The sequence below is a fragment of the Corylus avellana genome, chromosome 8, assembly GCF_965113065.1.
Source record: "Corylus avellana chromosome 8, dhCorAvel1.hap1.2, whole genome shotgun sequence".
Lineage (NCBI taxonomy): Eukaryota > Viridiplantae > Streptophyta > Magnoliopsida > Fagales > Betulaceae > Corylus > Corylus avellana.
In genome coordinates this window covers 12,490,353-12,513,818 of record NC_142497.1, presented here as the reverse complement: position 1 = coordinate 12,513,818, position 23,466 = coordinate 12,490,353, and the positions used below count along the sequence as shown (strand labels likewise).

General features: G+C 37.4%; 1 non-coding gene across 1 annotated transcript; it reads right to left on the bottom strand.

Annotated features, from left to right (window-relative positions):
- Nucleotides 1-23,359: 23,359 nt before the first annotated feature.
- LOC148584140 (small nucleolar RNA R71) lies at nucleotides 23,360-23,466 on the bottom strand. Its single transcript, XR_015913054.1, has one exon. It is a non-coding gene; the product is annotated as a small nucleolar RNA R71 (small nucleolar RNA).

Here is a 23,466-nt window from a genome sequence, read left to right as displayed (position 1 = left end):
GATTTACACTTGTTGCACATGAACTCTAGCATTTTTGAGAAAAACGTTGTGCTGAATATGTTAACAAAGTGAGACTTGTAAAAAAAGCATGCATGTAAACTACAAACAAGATAAATTGCATCGTATGATATGGTACATCGGTACGTGCAGTATAATAGCCATGTGCTTACTATATATGTTAACTTTATGGTCAAATGTGTATGTTGTTATATGGGCCTTGGATCCAATGGTTGTTTTGTGGCCGGCATAGCCTTAATGGGCGGTCACTACTGGATGGACATCTTTAGCAGTGTGGTCAACCCAAGGTCGGACTCAGTTGTGCCGCTAGTGTTATGTACAGTAGCATACAATAGCTGGGGCATTGGCATTGTATTACAGGTCTTTCGAGACAGTGCCAACCTTACTGATAAGGGGTAACATCTCGAGTAGTCTATACTGTTGAACTATCACTGTTACCTTATATCATATGCATATTCCATATATCTATATCATGTCTATGGGAAATTATCATGATGGAACTGTTGCATACTTTATACAAACCAGAGTTTATTACAAAAACTAGCATGGACATTATACAAACCAGAGTTCACTAAGTCTTTAGACTTGCCCCTTTATTTCATGTTTTTCCCCCTCCATTACGAATAATTGTTCGGTTTAGCTAGCTTAGAGGAATGCCTTCAGAGCAGACATGGGTGATCGTGCATGATTTGATTCGAGTAATTTTTGAGGACTTGGATCCAGTTTGGTTACATTCTATATGGACTGATGGAGGAACCACCCGAGCAGACATGATTGAGATTGTTATCTCTTTAGCTTTGCTTAAACTTAGGATTTGATCTATTGATCTTTTGTTAAGACAATTATATTATGGGTTGTAACCTTATTTGATGATGGTCTAATGACAAGTACATTTGATGATTATCTTTATATTATGAGGTATTTTGTTTACTCTGGTGTATAAATGTGTGGTTGTGTATGTAATACTCTTTATTCCTATAGTTTAGAAAGTCTTCTGCTGAGGTCTCTCGTCTATGAGAGATTAAAATCCCTAAGTCTTGTCCCATGAGGGATAGGGCTGGGAGACGAACCATGGGATCAATTACTAGTTAATTGACTTGCCCATCGGGGTCGTTACACTCTCCTCATCTTCAACACACTTGGTCAGAAGTTCATTCACTGACCATTTATCCTTATGTGTATTATAGGATATTTTGAAAGGACCATACTCAAAGGGGAGAGGGTTCAATATGAAATGAACCAATAATGACTCAGATATATCAGCCTCTAGGGACTTGAGTTGAGCGTGTCCTTCATTTCCATAATGTGCTCTTGCACACTTCTAAAATTATCGAAGGATTTGCTTGAAAGCTTCTTCATTAAGGTGCTGGCCAAGGCCTTATCGGAACTCCCAAATTGTTCCTCATCGGCCTTAATGAATGCTTTAGCCTTAGTGCATTCAAGGATAGAACTCCTAATGCCCTTAGTGATATGAGATTTCATGAACATTAGACTTAAGCGAGTAGATCGCTCCCACTGTTCATGTTTAGAAATCTCTTCTGGAGTACTTTTGTCCGTGAGGGTGGGCGGTTCGTCCACACAGAGCGCCAAGTCAAGCTCCAGACACCCCAAGGTAAAAAGCAAATTTTCTTTCCAGTCAGAAAAATTGTCACCATTAAGCATCGGAACATGAAAAGTTTCATCAATTAAAGTAGAAGGAATAGTTGCAATAACCAAGGAAATTAAAACTTTATTTTTAATGTTAAATTTATTATCTTATTCTAATTAAGTCATAAAAATGAAAACCTCACTGTGGGGATAAGTAATTAGATTTATGAATTAATTACAACATTTTGTTTGTTAGAAATAATTTCACCCAATCAGCCCATCAAATCCTAGGCTTCAAGGCCAATAATAAGCCCACAAGGAAAGCATCATTGGAGTAGGAGTCTCAATTCCGGTCCAATTACAACTCTTCGAAGAATCTAACATAATAGTCCCACTACAAGCCTAATTGAAGTAGGACCCCAAGTCAAATTCAAATTCTAAACACTCCTTAGTCAAATAGGGGAGTAGAAACCCTAATCCAAGTTTGACTCTACCTCTTAGCCTATAAATAGGCCCCTACACCAGGTATAAAGGTCAGACTCAATTATTGTATATTGGGTAGATGCAGACTTTTCTCAAATGAACTAACTTATGCATTGGAATGAGACCCACACCGGCGAGTTCTCTCTTAATTGGCTATTGTCTTGCAGGAGCGTGAAGATTGAAGACCAAGGGCACCTCGAAGAACGTGCAAATCACATCAATCGGAAATTGTTGGACCGAAAAATACACTAACAGTTTGGCACCGTCTGTGAGAACGATTATTCGTTCTTTTAAAAAAATATTCGTGGTGATCATGTGTTCAAGCTATAACATTAAGCCGTTGGAAGGAGATGACCTAAACCTTAGAGTTTTTGTCATCGGCACAAATCCATGTTCAAACATGATAGATCTAGGTTCATATACGGCTAATCGCATTCAACTAGCACTAAATTAGTGCTCAACTTCGCCAAAAAAAAAAAGAGAGTTAAAATTATGCTTTTTTTTATTCGTGTTTATTAATTCAAGGCTTTTGGTGTAGTAATGTTTTATCGATCACTTTTTTTTTTTTTTTTTTTTGTCGCTAATTATATATATATATATTAGTTTCTCCCTACATTTTATTCATATATAGTCTGAATCTGGAAATATAATTAAAGGAAGGATATGTGTCATATTTTAGACCCTTTAAATCATTTTTTTTTTTTTTTTGTACAACAAACAGCCTAAAAGCGATGAATCTGCTAAGCAAAATGGAACTAGCTAGTGAAAATGGGCATCTCATTCTTTTTATTTCAATATGACAGGTATTACTATTTTCAAAAAAGATAATATTGTAATCACCTTGCCTCATGCTGTCATGCAACGTCATCCTAAGATTTGATCTCACATTCATATATATAACTTCTCTTGGGTTACCAAAAAACAGAAAAGAATGTTCTCTCTTTTACTCTACTTTTATTTTGGGCATTTGGAAAATAAAACAAGACTAGTTCAGGATTTTACATTTATATATTTTCTATATATTATTCTAACATTCTGTTTGCTTTTCTCTATTTTGAAATTCTTAGCTAGGCAATGTGCTTCACTTTGTTTAAATATTATCATAATCTTTTAATTTCATACGTAGGGTCATTTTTCAGTTGGGATGTATTGTCCCTGAGAAGCACTAAAATAAGGAGGTGTTTAGAACCACTATGATTAAGGGTTTATTTGAGATTGCGTTAGAGAGCTTAAAAATTACTTTTAGTATTTAAAAAGCGGTGTTAAACAAAAGTTGGCTTGTTTGGTAAAAAATTTTAAAAGTACTTTGTTATATTTTTTTACTCTAAGAATTGACGAAACACACTTTTCGCAAAAGTATAAAAATAAAGCTTTTGTAAAAAACACTTTTTAACTTAAAAGCTTTACTTCTCAAACGTTATCCCAACCAAACTCTAAGGGGTTGAATGTGAACCCCCTAGTCTCGAAGGGTTTCAGGAGGTCCAAAATTTAAAAATTGTCATAAAATTTAAAATTTTCTTTGAAATTTAAAATATTTGTATGAAATGAATTCTCAAAATTTAATTTTTACCTTTTTTTTTTTTTTTTTTTTTTTTAAGTTTTGTTTCTCCTCCCTTAAAATTCTAGTTTTGGCCCAGTAATATTCAATGAAATTGGGAAGAACCTGCATGTGTGGTATAGTTTAGTTTCATAAAAAAAAAAAAATAATAATAATAATACTAATAAAAATAAATAATAAAAAGAACATATATCGTAAAAGGATCTATTTCATGTTTCTTCTTATAAGGAAACACTTTATACATGGGTATAGGTTCCCTTTTTCCCCTCCCGCAATGATTAGAAAATAATAAGAGGAAAGTTCACATAAACTATCACCCAATTAATAATGTATTCTTCAAACTTTAAATTGTGACAATGTTCTTCAAAACTATCAAAACATTGTCAATATCCCTCACTAGGCAGGAAAAAAGATAAAAATACTACAAAATACTCCTATAATTCAAAAAATAATAATAATAATTTTTAATATATTTTTTTTAAAAAAAAAAAAAAGCAAAAATTTTAAAATTAAAAAAAGAGAATATACATATATTTTTTTTTTAAAAAAAGGGTGGCCCAATAAGGGTGGTTCAGCCACCCCCAAGGGCCCACATAGGGGTGGTCGAGCCACCCCCAATGGGTTTGGGGGTGCTTTTGGCCACTCCATTGGGGCCCTTGGGAGTGGCCAAACTACCCCCATGGGTGTGGGGGTGGCGAGCCCGGTCATTTGGGGTGGCCGAGCCATCCCCTTGGCCATATGGGGGTGGCTCAATGGGTTTGAGAGTGGTTTCGGCTACCTCTATTTGGCCACTTGAGGGTAGTCGAACCACCACCATGGGCCGTGGGTGTGGCTCACCAACCCCAAACCAGCTAGATGGGGGTGGCTTGGCCAACCCATGGCCAAAGGAGTGGTTTCGGCCACTCCCATTGGCCACTTGGGGGTGGTCGAACCATCCCGATGGGCCGTGGGGGTGCCCTCACCCCCCGCCGACCGGGCCAGATGGGGTTGCTACGGCCACCCCCAAACTTTTTTTCTTTCTTTTTAATTTAATTAAATATAATTTTTTAATGTTTTTAATTTTTTTAAAAAAATTTATTATTTTTTGATTCATTATATGAACGTGTCAATTTGTTATTGGTGTTGACTTGACATTCCGTCAAATTTTGAACGAAATTTAGACGGAGGTACCATTTTCGTCTTTAGGCAAGTCAAATGAACCTCTTGTGATAAAAAGTAAATTCTAGGGGATAAAAAATAAAAAAGTTAAACCACATTGAAAAATAAAGTATTGAGCCTTAATAATAATAATAATAATTATTATTATGCAGATACATGAAAGAGTGGACGGACTTTCAAATAGTTTTTTTTAATAAGGAAAATTTATTAAAGGGCTGTTTGACAAAGGCCTGGAACTTTTTTATTGTAACAAAAATTATCTGGTAAGAAAAAAAGTAATAATATTTAGTATAAAAAGTAAAAAGAAAAAAAAAATTATAATAATTTTTTATTTAAATAATAATAATAAAAAAAATGTAATATAAAAAATAAAGAATGTTGAGAAAGTAAATCTTTTGAAGAATAGTACCAGAGAATTAAAGTGTTTTGCCTATACTTCTTTTGGCTTCCATCTACATATGTATGGGTAATTTGGTCATTTACTAATTCCATATGGAATTTCAGTGAAATGGCTGCCTTTTCAATTGAGGCTAATTTTAATTGGTAATTTTCACAACTAAATATCACTCACATTCTTTTGTTATCATAAAAGTGTGCTACTTACTGATACCTATTTTGGTATACATCTTAACCAACTGCTACCTAACTGTGATGGTGACCGTACAAAGTGACGTGGACTTAATTTGTTATTAATGTAGTTAAGTAGTTTTTTTATTAAGCTTAACTAAACAAATATCATACTCTATTTTTACTATATTGTAACAGAGTATATAATGTAATTGGTGTTTGTTGATGCACAGTTTTCCGATGATGGACGTGGCACACTCTCCAGGTGGTATCGCGATGTTCGAGGATGCGTCGGGCCTTTACACAAGAACAAACAATAGGATTAGAGTCCCCAATAATCTCCCGGCAGGGATACTCCGATGCTTAAGTCACTGATTTGAGAGAGAAAAGATGTAAGCAACAACGAAGCTAAGATAGCAAGAGTTGCGATTACCTTAGTACTGATAGGTAACTTGTATTTATAGGCATGAAAGGAGTTTAATCTCCCACACGTCTCGGAGCCTTATCCCTTGATATCTACTATGCAGGTATTTGAGAAAGGGATAGAGTTTGTTAGCTACTCCGTGATCTTAGTAACCTAAGATCACAGGATAAGCGCTATAGCTTTCGTGTGACATTAGGTCAGGATGTCCGAGTAGGACTCGGTCACATGTACACAACTCTAGTACTGACAGCTGTTATGCATCCTGATTGACATAGATGTTCTTTTATAATTTAAAGGGTGGCCTATTCCATTGATATAGGGATAGTTGACATATTGATAACAAATATATGATCTTATCAAACGTAAGATAAGATCATCTGACTTAGAATAATACAAATACATCTCCATGGTAAAAGGACCGACTTGTCCCTCAGCCCTTGACTATTTCGGCCCATGAGTTGTATCTCGGACTAGGCGTCCGAGACCTCATTGGGCTAAGCTGACCGAGGCCTTGGCAGTTCTACATACTCGCGGAGTCTTGGGTTTAGAGCCCGTTGAGCCTTATCAAACTGATCCATGACCTAACAGTTACCCTCCAATTTCTTGGTCTAGATGACTATGGAAATTTTTGTGTTCTTTAAGAATGGATCATTTTTCCGATGTCCGACTCCTGGAAGCTACATGTCCGAGGCTGATTTAATCGAGGGTAAGTCGGTTCACCTGCCTGTTTATTCGAATGGCTAAGTACGCATCCACGTGTCAACTTCGGTATGGCTGTCCTTTCGGCTACCACACATCATCATTAGCAGGTGATAGGACACGCATGCTACGGCATTTAATGCACGTGTTTCAGAGGCATCGTTTAGGGTTTCTAGCGCCGACGCTGTTGTGCCAAATATCTACCTAAATTAGTAGGTAAATAATGGTACGTTTTACCTGCAAGTGCACAAGGTCAACATAGTAGTAAATGGTACAAGTACAGGATCATTCCCACGAGGATTGCTGAATTTTGCTTAAAAATAAATTCCTTAAATAAAACAAAGATTGATTTTTTAAGTGATGATAATAAAAGGTAGGGCTTTGATATCCACCACTAATTATATTTAGCTAATATAACAATATGCCAATGCTTTGATCATGTTATGCACATCTAATGTTTGTCAACCTAAGGGCATGGCATATACTCCTTAAGCTATAGATCTCCCTAAGCAACGAGTTAGGCATGGTGTATACTCTAACTCTTTTCTTTTCTAACGGATTTAGAATGGTGTATACTAAGTTGTTCCTTAGGAAAGCATATATTCTATGGAAATTGACAAACACATGAGGCCTAGGGCATGGGCGTATACTCCTGGTTCTTCACGTTGATTAACCCAAGAACCGCGGTGTAGATTCTTTTGTTACTTTTATTAAACCCAGGATTCGACCATCCAAATTGATTTAACTAACTAGTCCATACCACATGCATATGTTGATCAGGCACACACATATGAGGAATTCATGCAAGCAGGTGTTAATCAAGTTAAACAGCACAATAAGATCATTGCAAAAGCATATTGAAATATTAACTAAACATAACTAGGGCTTCCATCTAGCCCTACTAAATAAATTAGCTACACATAAACTTGATGTTTAACATATTCATAAAATAAAACAAAAGAAAGGAAAAGAATAAACCCGAGACTTGAACTTGAAGAGCTCTTATTCTCCTCCTTACAAAGCATACCTATTCTAGAGGCTTAAGGGTCTATTTATAGGCTTTAAAAGTCCTTGACAAACTAGAAAACCTAGGAGTTTCATAGGGTTTCAAAACCTATTATAATTGGGAGTTGGAAAACCCTAATATGGAAATATTAGCATCATGGCCGTAGCTTTGAGGTGTCTCCTGCGCACGGGTGCGATCAATCGCAGCCCGTGTGCACTTGATTGCAGGTCTGCGATCGATCCTCTTTTGTTATGCGCTCGATCGCTCCCGGCTTGCTTCGTGCTATGTCTTCTCTAGTACTATGCTCGATCGTAGGGAACCTGTGATCGATCGCAGTGTTAGGGGCTCCCATTTTTCCCTTCTTCTCACTTTGAGCCCAAATCTTCCAAATTTACTTCATTTTCTTTCAAAAGCCTACAAAAGTATGGAAAACACAAAAATGAATTCAAATGACAAAATTAACTAAAACCAAAGGATTAAAATATGCAAGTTAAGGGCTAAAAATATGAATATTTTCCCACTTAATAGACGCCTCTTCACCTTCTCAAATACACTACAAAAAGGGGTCTTTTTCTCTCCTCTTCATTTTCTACTTTTGTCTGGTTTTTTGAGACGTCATTGTTGATAAGTGCTAAAATATTCATATTTTCAGCCCTTAACTTGCATGTTTTAATCCTTTGGTTTTAGTTAATTTGGCCATTTTAATTCCTTTTTGTGTTCTTTCATACTTTTGCAGGCTTTAGGAAGAAAATGAAGTAAATCTAGATGATTTGGGCTCAAAGAGAGAAGATGGAAAAAATTGGAGCTCCCTGACACTGCGATCGATCACAGGGTACCTGCGATCGAGCGCAATACCAGAGAGGACACAGCACAAATTAGGCCAGGAGCGATGGAGCGCATGACAGAAGAAGGATCGATCGCAGACCTGCGATCGAGTGCGCACAGGCTGCGATCGATCACACCCGTTCGCAGGAGACACATCAATTGGCGGCCAGAATGTCCCTCTTTTCATATTAGGGTTTTCCAACTCCCAATTGTAATAGGTCTCAAAACCCTACGAAATCCCTAGGTTTACTACTTTGTCAAGGACTTCTAAAACCTATAAATAGACCCTTAAGCCTCTAAAATAAATATACTTTGTAAGGAGAAGGAGAGGAGCTCTTGAAGTTCAAGTCTCGGCTTTATTCTTTTCCTTTATTTTTTATTTTTTATTTTATTTTATGAAGATATTTAACATCAATTTTATGTGTAGCTAATTTAATTAGTAGGGCTAGATTGAAGCCTTAGTTGTGTTTAGTTAATATTTCAATATTGGCGCCTTTGTGATGGTCTTGTTGTGCTATTTAACTTGATTAATGCCTACTTGCATGAATTCCTCATATGTGTGTGCCTGATCAACATATGCATGCGGTATGGACTAGTTAGTTAAATCAATTTGGATGGCCGAGTCCTGGGTTTAACATAAGTAACAAAAGAATCCACACCGCGATTCTTGGGTTAATCAACATGGGGAACCGGGAGTATATGCCATGCCCTAGGCCTCATGTGTTTGTCGATTTCCATAGAGTATATGCTTTTCTAAGGAACAACTTAGTATACATCATGCTAAATCCCTTAGAAAAGAAAAGAGTTAGAGTATACGCCATGCCCTTAGGCTGACAAACATTAGATATGCATAACATGATCAAAGCATTGGCATATTGTTAGATTAGCTAAATATAATTAGTGGTGGATATCAAAGCCCTACCTTTTATTATCATCACTTACACAATCAATCTTTGTTTTACTTAAGGAATTTATTTTTAAACATAAATTCAGCAATCCTCGTGGGAATGATCCTGTACTTGCACCATATACTACTATGTTGACCTTATTCACTTGCAGGTAAAACGTACAATTATTTACCTATTAATTTAGGTAGATATTTTGCACATCAAGTTTTTGGCACCATTGTCGGGGATTGTGGTGAATTTTGTTTAAAATTAGTTTTCTTTACTTGTGTTATTTTAATTTTCAAATTTTAATTTAGTTGTTAGCAAAAATAAAAATAAAACTAAAAATTTTCGTTTTCCCTAACTTTTCTATTTTCTGTTTCAGGTTGTGGACTGGCATTCTATGATTGCGATCAATCGTCAGCCCGGTGCGATCGAGCGCACTGTGACCGAACGCACCAACCTGCGATCGAGCGCAGTTCCAGGGAGCATCTAGACCAGCAGTACTGAAGCTGCCTAACTGAAGAAGTAATTCAGTTGATGCAAGGTCGTCGATCTCAAGCCTCAACCGTTATTCCACTCGATCTTGAAATTGAGCGGACAATTTGACAACGACCTAGAGACAAAGAAGAAGAAGAAGAAGAAGAAATTGAGATGGAAGATTTGCAAGAGAATCCAATTGGGCCAAGACCATTAGAGGTAAATCCACCACGGGTGAGGAGACCAATGAAGCAGGCATACATTCAAGCAAACCTCCATCAACCCTCATGCATAGCATATCAACCGGAGGTGGATGGCAGCTATTATATCTCTCCTCAAATCCTTAATGCATGGACTCCCTTCAGAGGCATAGCTACTGAGGATCCCAACTTGCATCTTAAGGAATTCTTTGATTTATGCAAGTTGCCGCATGTCCAAGGCCTAACTCCAGAGAGACTCAGGTTAGTCCTCTTTCCTTTTCCTTGAAAGATAATGCTAAACTATGGTACAATTCCTTGCCTGCAGATTCCATCCATACTTGGGAAGAATTAACCACCAAGTTTCTGAAAAGGTTTTTCCCAGCCCAGAAGACAAAACAACTTAAAAGAGAACTTCAAATGTTCCAATAGCGAGACGAAGATTTGTTCTTTGAGGCCTGTGATCACTTCAATTTCTTGCTTCTTAAGTGCCCACATCACAACATCCCTCAAGATGAGCAGGTACAAATTTTCTATGAAGGATTAGATGATACTAACAAAGGGATGGTTGATTCAGCTTGTGGAGGAACACTTACGGAGAAGACTAGTGAGGAGGTTGTGGAATTTTTTGAGACATTAAGTGAGCATTCACAGCAATTCTATTCAAGAGGAAGGAGAGGAATCAAAAGAAAGGGCATGTATGAAGTAAACCTTAGTGGGGGATCAACCAATCAGTTGGCTGCTGTAGAAAAGAAGTTGGACATGATTGTCAAGGCCATGATTGTTCAGAAAATCTCACATCTGCAACAGGACACACCAATCTAGGTATGTGCTATCTGTTCCTATTTAGATCACACTACTGAGAAGTGTCCTTTTGCAGTGCAAGAAGAGGTGAATTTTGTGGGACAAAACAATTATCGCCACAAGAACAACCCATACTCCAATACTTACAATCCAAGATCCATCCAAATTTCTCTTGGAGTAATAATGAAGGACAGCAGAAAGGGCCCCAACAAGCAAGCCAACCAACTCAAGAGTCAAAGATGAACCAACTGGAGAATATGATGCACAACCTGGTGACTTTAGAACAGCAATTCACGGCTGATAAAAAACAATTCAATACAAAGACTGATCAAGCCATTCAAAGACTAGAAGTGCAAATGGGTCAGATGGCAAAGGAGCTGAGTGAGAGGAAGTAAGGAGAATTTTCAGCTCAAACAATACCTAACCCAAGGAGTCACTAGCAGCTGAAGGCAGCCACAATTCTAAAAGGTCCTGCTCCTCCAAGGGCACTTGAGCCAAATTCTGAAGAGCTCAAGTGCAGCTCTTCACACTAGGAGCATTATAATCACAAGTAGACGTGTTTGAGCAGTCAAGAACCTCAAGCGCATCTACTCAAAATAGTGGCACTGAAGCCACTGAAGGCGGTAACATTTTCCCTCTTGTTTTCTTCATATTACTTTCTTTACTTTACATATGTCTCAATTATCCTTTATGTTTCGCTTTCATTATTCACCTTTATTTTACTTTTCTTTTGTTTTGTTTTTAAGCAAAAAATAAAAATAAAAATTGACATTCTATTACTACGATCAATTGCAACAAGTATGCAATCAAGCGTAGTAACCGAAGGGTGGCTCAACACTTTCTGTCAGTGCGATCGAGCACATATGACCCACACATGCACACCTCTCGCCGAATGCGATCAAGCACACCAGGTGTGCGATCGAGCGCAATCGGGCAGCAAGCCACGTGACCTATTTTAGATCATGATGCGTGCCAAATATTGCATATTTGGACCTCTTAATTTACTTGTGTTAATCCTTTAGCTGTGTTATTATCTGATGTTCTGTGTTAGTTTTGTGTTTTTAGTATTTTGTAGGTGTTGAAGAAAAACTACTTTTTGGAAGAAAACATACTTTGAGAAGACCTAGATGATGTGGTTAAGTTTAACCAAATCCAAGAAATGGGTAAATCGGATTAAGGATAAGATTATTTCGAATTGGATTCAAACTCAGATTCTGCACGTCTCAGTATTTTGACCATAACGTTTCGCTCACATATCTGATTGAGGTGATTCAAGTGGCGTTGGAAAGCTAACTCAAAATACTACAATTCATTGTGAAATAGGATTTTCCTAATTCGGACTTTTACTATTCAAAAATCGTTCCACAATAAAAGGGTACAAACCTGGACGAATTTTATCTGATTTCAACTTGTAAAACCCTAGGTTTTAGGTCTATAAATAGGGGATTATCAAATTAGTTGAGGGGGCTACGAATTTGAAGATTGCAAAGGAGAAAGAAGAGAGTTTAAGGTTTTCCTAACTTTTGAATCTCTACTTTGTGATTCTTATTTGTAAGTACTCAATTTTACATTATGAATTCAATCAATTTTGTTTTGTCTTTCAATAACATGAGAGGCTAAACCTTCAACTAAGGTTGAAGATGAAGCCTCACTTATGATTAGCAACTTTGTTTCATGTATGTAATATTTTCCAATTTAATGGTATAATTGCTCTATTGTTTCACTTCTAATCAATTGGAATGAATAACTCTTGGATATCTTTTGTGATTCAAGGGTACACTTGATGATTTAAGATTATTCAATACAATTGATTGCTTGGTTTTCTTTGTTAAAAATTGGATTACCCCTATAATTTATTCTCTTGATACAATTGATGTTTTGATAAAGATTGGATATTTTCTTGTGATTTACGGATACAGTTAATGATTTGATCGAATATTGGATTTCTTTTGTGATTTGGGTTATGAATGGATACATGGGATCTTTTGATTAATTCTTTGAAGCAATAGTAAAACAAACTTAAGATTTATATGTGAGAACTTTGGGGAATATTATAGATCATGAAATTATGTTGTTATGAATTTGTGAGTGCGGATTCTGAAACCTTAGTGCTTCGTCATAAGATTTCAATCACTTTAAATTGCTCATGCTTTTGCTTTTTCATTCAAACAAAAAAATCTCTCAAAAATTTGGAACTAGACTAGGGTTTAATTAATTTAGATTTAAAATTGCTTTCAAGAATACAATTCTCTTTGGGTTCGATTTTGCACTTGCAATCCATTAACTACAATTGATTCGTGCACTTGCGAGTTAAATAAATTTGCACAACAGGTCACTTTTTCCCCATTCCCCCTCACACTCTCACTACGCCGTACAGTCTCCATCTGCACCCACACTTTCATCGGCGCACCACCCCTTTCCTCATCTCCACCGGCCTTCAACCGCCATGATGAGTGCCAAATATTGTATATTTGGGCCCCTTTAACTTATGTTTGTTAAGCTCTTAGCTATGTTAATTTCTGATGTTTTTGTTAGTTTTGGTATTTTGATGTGTTGCAGGTCATTAAGAGAGAACTGCGGTTTAAGGGTGGAAATAAGCAAAGGAGTTGAAGTTCCCTGGAAGTGCGATCGAGTGCACATGAGCGACGATCGAGCGCACCTGCGCTCGATCCCATGCACGGCACGCTCGAGCGGATAACCACGTCAACCCTAGCATGCATCACTTAAGTGCTGCGCCGCAGGAGGCCTGAAGAGCCGGGTGCGCTTGAGCACACTTCGAGTGCGATCGAGCGCACTCACGCTGACTTGGCAGCGCTGAACCGTAGTTTTTTATTATTTATATACAACTTTTTCTCTTGTAACGGGGATTGGGGGACGCCGTTTTAAGCTGAAATACGACGTATTGCCGTGGTGAAGCTTTTGCTTTGTTTTCCATTGTAAGTTTTATTTCTCTGATGATGACAATTCAATTTTTGTTTTTTATTGTTATCATGAGAGGCTAAATCTTTCAACTAAGGTTGAAGATGAAGCTTCGTCATTGACAAACTCATGTATTCTTGTATTTAGTTTATACAATTTTGACTTCGAATAAGGATGTTGTAGATTTTCATTCAATTGGTTGATTTATATCTTTTAATTGAATGTGATGAACTATCATGTATTGGAGTTGGATATTTGATGTGTTTCATCCTTCGGATACATCAATTCATTTGATTGAAAGCGGATATCCGTTGTGATTCGTTAACTAAACGGATACATAGGATGATTTAATTTCAAATCGGATAATTGTTGTGATTTGTAAAAATGGGTGGATTCATTGAATGATTTAAACTTGATATTTGTAAAGAAATTGAACAACAGTTTGAGCACAATAGTTTGTCGATTGTAGGAACAAATACGAGGATACGAAGTTAAGATTTGGCGAAGTGAATTCTAAAACCTTAGTGTTCTTTACCATTTTATTTCAGCATTTTCTTTAGTTTATATTTTATTTTTGCACGACAAAAATCACCAAATTCGGAACTAGGTTAAAATAGAATTGGTTTAAATAGAAATTGGTTTACCCAACACAAATCCCTGTGGATCTACCTCGCACTTGCACACGCTGTACTGCACACGACTCGTGCACTTGCGAGTATAATTAAATTTGTACATCACACCACTACCACACCGCATCTGCACTTCCACGGCCCCATTCTCCCCTGCGGCCACCACCATCATCGCATATTACACACACATCACCCATCAACACCCCAACTCCGTTTTACCCTCAAACTCCATTTTTTTCCATCATTTTCTGCAATTGCGGGTGTTCATCCACCCACACTGCCTCTCTATGTTGGGTTTTATTGTTTTGTAGGGAGTTTTGGGCAGTTGTTGCCATGCCTTGGCAACCTTGGTCATTAGAAGTGCGCACCACTTGTTCGACAAAAGTCCCCAGTCAAGCTCAAAATGCCTAGAACTCGTGCTTCATCCTCTCGGGGGTTTGAGGCCCAAGCTATTTCTCCCATGCCCACTTTTGAGGAGCGGAAGCTGCTGTTTGAGACTACATTCACCATTCATGAAGACTTTCAAAACCATGAGGTGACTCAATGGGCGGTCGCCGAATTTAAGCGATGGGGACTCAAGAAGCTCTTCAAACCGGTCATCTCCACCGCTTACTAGAAGTTGGTCATTGAATTTTATGCCAAGCTTTCCCATGACTGTGATAACTCGGCTGCTCTCTCCTCAAAGGTGCAAGGCCAAGTTATTGATGTAACGATGAGCATCCTCCAGAAGCTGCACATCTTGCCGAGCAACCGCCCCGATACTATGTGGCGAAAATCATTGAAGATATGTTCCAAGGGCACTATGCGGATGCCCATCATAATGCCGGTAGCCGGTCCGAGCTACCTCGAAAGCTATGGTTTATGGACTCCGTTTTGCATCGCAATGCCTTCCTCTTGGGACACAAAACTCAAAGGCGTGATCAATTTCTACAGACCCTCTACGCCTTCCACAAGGATGCATGGTACTCCATTCCCGACATCATTTGGAACCAAATCCATAAATTTTGAAATGGAGTGCACATTGGGGGAGCAGAGTCCACACACTTATGGGGGTTGCCTTTCCCATACTTGATCACATACATTCTTCGAAAAAAAGGGCATCAAGGGCACTGCAGCTGATGAACCGGTCACTACTACTCCAATATTTGGCATTCACCAATGGAACAAGAGCTGCTCCCATATGCCCTAGGCACCTCCAGAAGTTAGTGAAGAGGCGAATGAGGCTGAGCCAATGGCAGAAGATGAACCGGCAGCTGAGTCGGTAGCAGCAGATGAGGAGGAGGCCTCGTTTGACTTTTGAGTCGCCCAATACCACTCCCTTTGTGAATAAATGGCGAGCCTTTGGAGAGAGCTGGCTAATCAAAGAAGGGAGGCTCGGGAAGATAAGGCACTAATGGATCAACGCTTAGTTTCCTTGGAAGAATTGATGTAAACCATCCTAAGCCGTTTGCCACCACCATCTGGAGCATCTACTTCTGGACAGCACTGAGATGGGACCATTGTCTGGTTGAAGGCGTAAAACTTAGCGCTCATGGGAGGCACCCCATAGTTTATCCTTTTCTTTTGTTTAAAGTGTTTTCAGTTCAAATTTTTTTATTTAGTTTTCGTTTTGTTCCTTTTTACTTGTTTGTGTGTTTTCTTATTTTGCAAGGACAAGTGTGCTTCACTTCAAGTTTGGGGGTGTGCTATGAGCCATTCTTTCCACGACCATATCGACCATCTCTCGGGTACATTCTTTCCTTTACTTAGACACATTAGGGACAATGTGTCATTTAAGTTTGGCGGTATAGGCACACATGTTCACACACACTTTGTCCCAATTTCATGTTATTTGTTTTGAGTTGTTGTTTGTTTATTTTTTATTTTTAAAAAAAATATGATCTTATCAAACATAAGATAAGATCATCTGTCTTAGAATAATACGAATACATCTCCACGGTAAAAGGACCGACTTGTCCCTCGGCCCTTGACTATTTTGGCCCATGAGTTGTATCTCGGACTAGGCGTCTGAGACCTCATCGGGCTAAGTTGACTGAGGCCTTGGCAACTCTGCATACTCGTGGAGTCTTGTGTTTAGGGCCTGTTGGGCCTTATGAAACTGATCCATGACCCATCAGTGTTCATTCATTAATTCTAATGAGAATACATTGAGTTTCTCTCAATTTTTTTGTTGAGACAGTTGTCAACCTTGGTAGCAACTCGATTCCAAAGCCTGCTAAGAACGAAAAAGGATCAGTAGTGGCTAACCACGAAGTGGGGGGTGGCGATCGTGCCATCTCCGATGCCTGAGTGAGAACTTGATTAAAATAAGAGTAATGAAATAATAAGGAGATAATAAACTGAGAGTAGTTGAGTATAGAATTCACCGTATTTTGTGTTATGGTAGGCTGCTCATTTTATAGATGCAGCTAAGAGTAAGAGTCGTTGTGGGACTCTTAATTAACTCCCTTGATTTGTGGGAGTGGTTTAATAGAGATTATTCCCCATGATAATCTTTGGAGAAGTTTATATGATGCACCTGGACTCCTTTTGACAAGATTTGGTTTGTTATTCCCATATTAATTTTGTTGAGTGATGGTTATGCTGCTTCCTTGATTATGGGATATACACGATTCTATGCCCAACCGTTTGATTTGTAGTGGACTAGGCGATTACTTTGAGGATAAGAGGCTTGTGCTTCCGTGATTATCGAGTATCCGGGATTTGGCATGTAACTGTTTGATTTGGCATGGATCAGGTGATAATACATATGTTTGGAAGCATGCGCTTGGTAGCTTAATGGGCCGTGGCCTTCAATCCATAGTGGGCCTTTTATTTGGGCCTATTGGTATCAACAGTACCCCGCCATTCCCTTAGGTCACAGTGGTGGCCTAATGGGAAAAAGTTTCTTTTATCCACACCCGAAATGTTACCTTTGTTTTTTGTAAATCTTATTTATATTTCTTTGAATTTGATCTGAGCATGCTTTGCCAAAGTCAGGAAACATTCTGCACAAATCTGAAGATGGCGATTTTGTATGTAGGCATACTTGTGCACTGTTTTAGTAGTACGAGGTCAAAGCATGAGTCTGTAGGTAAATGTTTGGATGCATGTATGAGTGCATGCATGAATAGATGCATGATCGGATGTATGTATGCATGTATGAATGTATGTATGTTTGTACTTTGGTAAGTAGAATGTTTTTAACAGCTCTTACGCAAGGAAGTACCATTTGCTAGAGTGTACCCTTGCTAGCCTATGTGGAGATTCGTTTTGTATATTTCTTTTCCTGCAAATCTTTGTATCTGCCCCCTTTGAGTTTGAAAGTTTAGGGCGTCTCTCTTTGCGTGTAGGAAAAAGGACCTTTCAATTTTAACATGAGAGTCCGAACATTGTGAAACCGTTTGTGTATGGAGAAATATGTAGGCTACCTGGACATTGTTTTAACTAGCTGCATAGGCAAGTATCGTTTTATAGCAAACGACACATACGCCTACCAACCCAGGCGGGATGTTCACCTTTTAGTTTTACGTTGTTTGAATGGAGGCGTTTAAATTTGTTAATGGCTACCTGACGCCATTTTAACTAGTTGCATAAAAGAGTACCGTTTTGTAAACATGGGATATACCCTTACCAACCCAAGCTGGATGTTGGCTCATCATCGTTTCGTGATTTCACGCATATGGAGTTACCTTTGATACATTGATGTGTCTTCTTTATTCTGAAGATGGAGTGAGAGACCACGGGACCATAGGGTGGTCCGCCTAGAGTTCTTCTTGAGACAGTGTCCCCGAGTTACCAGGGACTCTCCGATGCTTAAGTCGGTATTGTTGTATGAAACTTGTAATGGGAAAGTAAATAAGGGAAATAAGTTTGAGTTAATCACCTCTTATTTTGTTTTCTGCTTTTGATGCTCTTGGTTTGATTTCTTTCGCTTCCTTCGCAGTTCATGTTAGCTTAATGTGGGAGTAAGTGGTAAGTTTATATGTGGTTCATACCTGAGGGGTCTTATTGGTGCCTCCATTGTCGGTTCTATTGATAGTAACGTTGGAGATGCTCTGCGTTCCAAGGATGGGGCAGCAGTTTCCCTTCCAGAGTTTCAAGGTGGTAAGTGCCCAGCCTTTTGCATTCCTTCACTCGGTAATGTCCTTCTCAGGACAGACTCAACTTACCGTCGGCTGGTTAGTACCTTTTGATCTTCTTTGATGAGAACGGAGCTTACTATTGTGGCTGAAGACGCCAGATCAACGTAGAGTGGTTCGCCTAATTCTGCTCTATTGAGGAGCGGGGTATGCTGCGAAACGATTTTCTGCCTTGCGGGTTCGCACTTCCCTTCCGGACTGCCAGCTTTCCTTCCTTCTTTATGGAGACTTCTCCTTTTTTGCTTGTTTTGTAAATGCTTCAATGTTTTGCTTTTATAAACCTTCGGGAGTTTTGTTGTAGTGGAGCTAACTGTAGTGGCTGTAGTTGCCAAATATGCAAAATTTTGCATTCTTCTTTGATGTTACCTCTTTGCTTAGGTTGGTTTGTACATGGTAGTCCATAACAAAACCAATGATTTTTCGACATTCAATGAGGTTGCTAGATTTTGCAGTTCGTTGGACATGACAGGTATCTGGCGAACTTTGCAGTCCATTGGACTTGGCAGGTGTCTGGCGGACTTTGTAGTCTGTTGGACTTGGCGGGTTTGGAATGAGAGGTTCATGCCTTTGTGGGTAGTATTGGTTTGATTTTTTTTTTTCTTCCAAAAATGCTCCAGAGATATCCTCGGAACCTTGGGCTTTTGTCGTTTCTTAGAATCTTGACTTCGGGGCTTTGTTCCTTGAAATTCTTGTCATTTGGAATCTTATCTCTCATAATTTTGTTCCTCATGATCTTCTCCTTGGAATTTTCCTTTTATAATTGTGACTCTTGGGATCTTCTTCCTCGAAGTTTTTTCTCTTGGAGTTATTATCTTTTGTCTACACAAAATGAGACACTAGCTCCAAGAGCTTTTTCAATCATATTGCAAATTTTCAATGCAATATGATACTTTATATAAATGAAAGAAATGACAATATAGAGAAATAAATGTCATTTGATTATAGATTGAGTGCACCATAATCTCAGTAACTACGTATATGAGGCACACATTTGAACTTATCTACCATATGCAAAAGAGATGTTTCTCATCCACTTGTACACGATATTCCTCAAAAATTTTGAAATTTAACTTTCTTTAAAATATTCCAGGGTATGCTACTTGGCCAAAGTATCCCAGAACATGTATGAGAGTAACAACATGGCTTTTTCTAATGAAATATAATTACTTTTTGTAAAGCATAATTAATGGTATTAGCAAAACAACATAGGGAATAAAGATAAGTTTATACTTTGCGTTCTCTTTCTTATTTGCATACTTGTAGCAATTTCCAATTTATTGAGATGAATTTTTGGCAACGTTCATATCTAGTCTATTTAATATATATTGATAGTTAAGAGATACGATCATATTTTGTCTTTTTAATTCATTGCCTTTAAAATCTTGAGAGTAACAAGGGTTTGTTTAAGAATGCATGTCTATCTTTCTGGTCTATTGATTTTGAATAAAAAGAAAAGGCTTATTACCTTGGCTATCATGAATTTCATTGACAAAGGAATAGAAAAAAGACATAAAGAAAAAATGGTGAAAAGCATATATATATGTGTGTGTGTGTGTGTGTGTGTGTGTGGGAAAAACGTGGATAGCTTTAGTGGCATTCTTTTTACAAAGATCAACACTTTTATAAACCCATTTCCTGGTGTGGCAGTCTTAAACTTTTCCTTTTTATTGATCTGCAATAATTTGGTAAAAGAAAGCATGTGAACCCAAATAATAGCAATGATATTTCTCAATCAGTGAGATGAGAAGCAAGAGAATGAAAGCCTTGTTGATTTGTCATGTAGTGCTCATAAAAATGACAACAATCAATAATTATTATAAGCATTAAATTGGAAAGAAGCATAACTACCATTGAAACTCAAAAGTATAACATAGAGTGGCCTGTGGAATATGTATTTTCTCATAGATTTTTTATTATTCTTAAAATTGTAAGGACGCCAATCAGGAATAATACAAATATTGGTATTTGTGCTCCAATTTGTTTTGGAGCGAAGTGCTTGTAAAAAGGTAGAAAACTTGTTGAGCTATTTCACAGCTAAATGCACAGTTCTATATCAGATCTAATGCTCGAGTATTTTTTTTTATTATTACAAAAATACGTTCATCAAAACACAAATATTCATCCATGCTATAAATTGTAAACAAGCACAATTAACTTTGAAAAAGATAAGTTAATGTGGACTTATCTCATTTTTCTGCTGATAGTGAACACAGATTTAGTGCTAATTGAAAGTGATTTACGAGGCATGAATGTAGATCTTTGGATGGAGATTTCTTCCATGTCTACACGTATTTTGTCGATCCATTTTGTATGATACATTTTCTTGGTGAAAGGTAAGTTCGTTCCTCAGAAGCCATCGCTGGGAAGTTTGAGTGAATCATTCAATTGTTGCGTGATATTCTCCAATTTGGCTTGGAAAGTGTCCCTCCTGGCGTCAGTCTACCCACCTTCTCCGTTGGTAAGGAACGGCCCTTCAGGTTCGTTGGTTAGAAACGGCCCTTCAGGTATGGTTAGGAACGGTCCTTTAGGTCCGTTGGTGAGGAACGGCTCTTGAAGTCCGTCGGGTTGGAACAACCTTTCAGGTCCGTCGGGTTGGAACAGCCTTTCAGGTCTGTCTCCAAAAAATCGCTACCGCCCATAGTGTGGCAGCCATTTAGTTGATAGGCCAGGTTGTCCAGCTTGGTTGGGAACTGTGCCTAGAAAGCATCCATACGAATATTGATGTATGCCAAATATTGCATATTTCGACCCCTTAATTTACTTGTGTTAATCATTTAGCTGTGTTATTATATGATGTTCTGTGTTAGTTTTGTGCTTTTAGTATTTTGTAGGTCGTTGAAAAAAAACCACTTTTCGGAAGAAAACACACTTTGAGAAGACTTAGATGATGTGGTTAAGTTTAACCAAATTCAAGAAATGGTTAAATCGGATTAAAGATAAGATTGGATAAAATTTCGGATTGAATTCAAATTCAGATTCTGTATATGTCTCAGTATTTTGACCATAACTTTTGTTCACATATCCGTTTGAGGTGAATTAAGTAGCATTAGAAAGCTAACTCAAAATACTACAATTCAGTGTGAAATAAAATTTTCCTAATTCGGACGTTTACTATTCGAAAATCGTCCCACAATAGCAGGGTACAAACCTGGACGAATTTTATTCGATTTCAACTTGTAAAACCCTAACTTTTAGATCTATAAATAGGGAATTATCAGATTAGTTGGAGGCCTACGAATTTGAAGATTGCAGAGGAGAAAGAAAAGAGTTTAAGGTTTTTCTAGCTTTTGGATCTCTACTTTGTGATTCTTCTTTGTAAGTACTCGATTTTACATTATAAATTCAATCAATTTTGTTTTGTCTTTCAATAACATGAGAGGCTAAACCTTCAACTAAGGTTGAAGATGAAGCCTCACTTATCATTAGCAACTTTCTTTCATGTATGTAATATTTTTCAATTTAATGGCTTAGTTGCTCTATTGTTTTACTTCTAATCAATTGGATTGAATAATTCTTGTATATCTTTTGTGATTCAAGGATACACTTGATGATTTAAGATTATTCAATACAATTGATTGCTTGGTTTTCTTTGTTAAAAATTGGATTTTCCATGTGATTTATTCTATGGATACAATTGATGTTTTGATAAAGATTGGATATTTTCTTCTGATTCACGGATACAGTTAATGATTTGATCGAATATTTGATTTCTTTTGTGATTTGGGTTATGAATGGATGCTTGGGATCTTTTGATTAATTCTTTGAAGCAATAGTAAAACAAACTTAAGATTTATATGTGAGAACTTTGGGGAATATTATAGATCATGAAATTATGTTGTTATGAATTTGTGAGTGCGGATTCCGAAACCTTAGTGCTTCATCATAAGATTTCAATCACTTTAAATTGCTCATGCTTTTGCTTTTTCATTCAAACAAAAAAATCTCTCAAAAATTTGAAACTAGATTAGAGTTTAATTAATTTAGATTTAAAATTGCTTTCAAGAATACAATTCCCTTTGGGTACAACCTCGCACTTGCAATCCATTAATTACAATTGATTCGTGCACTTGCGAGTTAAATAAATTTGTACAACAAGTTTTTGGCTCCGTTGCCGGAGAATTGTTTATTTTTTTTTAAACCAATTTATTTCTAGATTAGTTTCATACTTCTACTAGTTATAATTAGGATTTTATTTTTCTGCAATTTTGTTTTGTTTTAATCTTGTTACTAATAAAAAAAAAAAAATTGTTTTGTTTTTTTCTTGTTGTTTTGTGTGTTATAGCCCTGCTACGATCGAGCGCACTTGTTACCAAGACAGCAACCACAACAGTTCAGTAGATTTTAGCCAAAATATGTTGGTCCTTTTTCATGAGTTTTTAGTTTCTGTTTAAATTAATTTCTGCTTGCAATTGTGTTTAGTTAGTTTAATATTATTTAATTTAGTTCAATTCATTTCTGTTTTTAGTTTGTTAGTTCCTTTTTGCATATTCGGTCGTAGATCTCTAAATCTGGAGTTAAACACTTTTGATCCTAAAATTGAAAGAACGGTGATAGAGAATCTAAGACAGCCACCAAACTCACCCACCAATTCTCAAAGTTCTAAGTCTGATTCGGAAAAGTCAGTTAAGATGGGAGAACAAAATCAACCTAGATCCCTTAGGGAGCTGTTCATACCCAATATTACCAACACACCGTCCTGTATAGTGTTGCCAGCTACTCGCTTCGAGCTAAAGCCAAGTACAATAGGTCACCTTCCTGCATTTAGAGGATTAGAGAATGAGGATCCATATGTTCATGTGATGATTTTTTTGGAAATTTGCGACATTGTTAATATGCAAAATGCCCCAGCAGAAGCGGTGCGTCTTTAGTTATTCCCTCTGTCCCTACATGATAGGGCAAAATCCTAGCTACTCAACAATAGACCTGGATCTATCATTTCTTGGGATATGCTGCAAAGCAAGTTTTACCACAAGTTCTTCCCAATTTCCAAAATCAATGCCCTCCGTCAACAGATCACCAATTTCAGACAGAAAGAAGGGAAAAGATTCACCAATAGCTGGGAGAAGTTTAAAGAGCTTACTATAAAATGCCCACCCCATGGGTT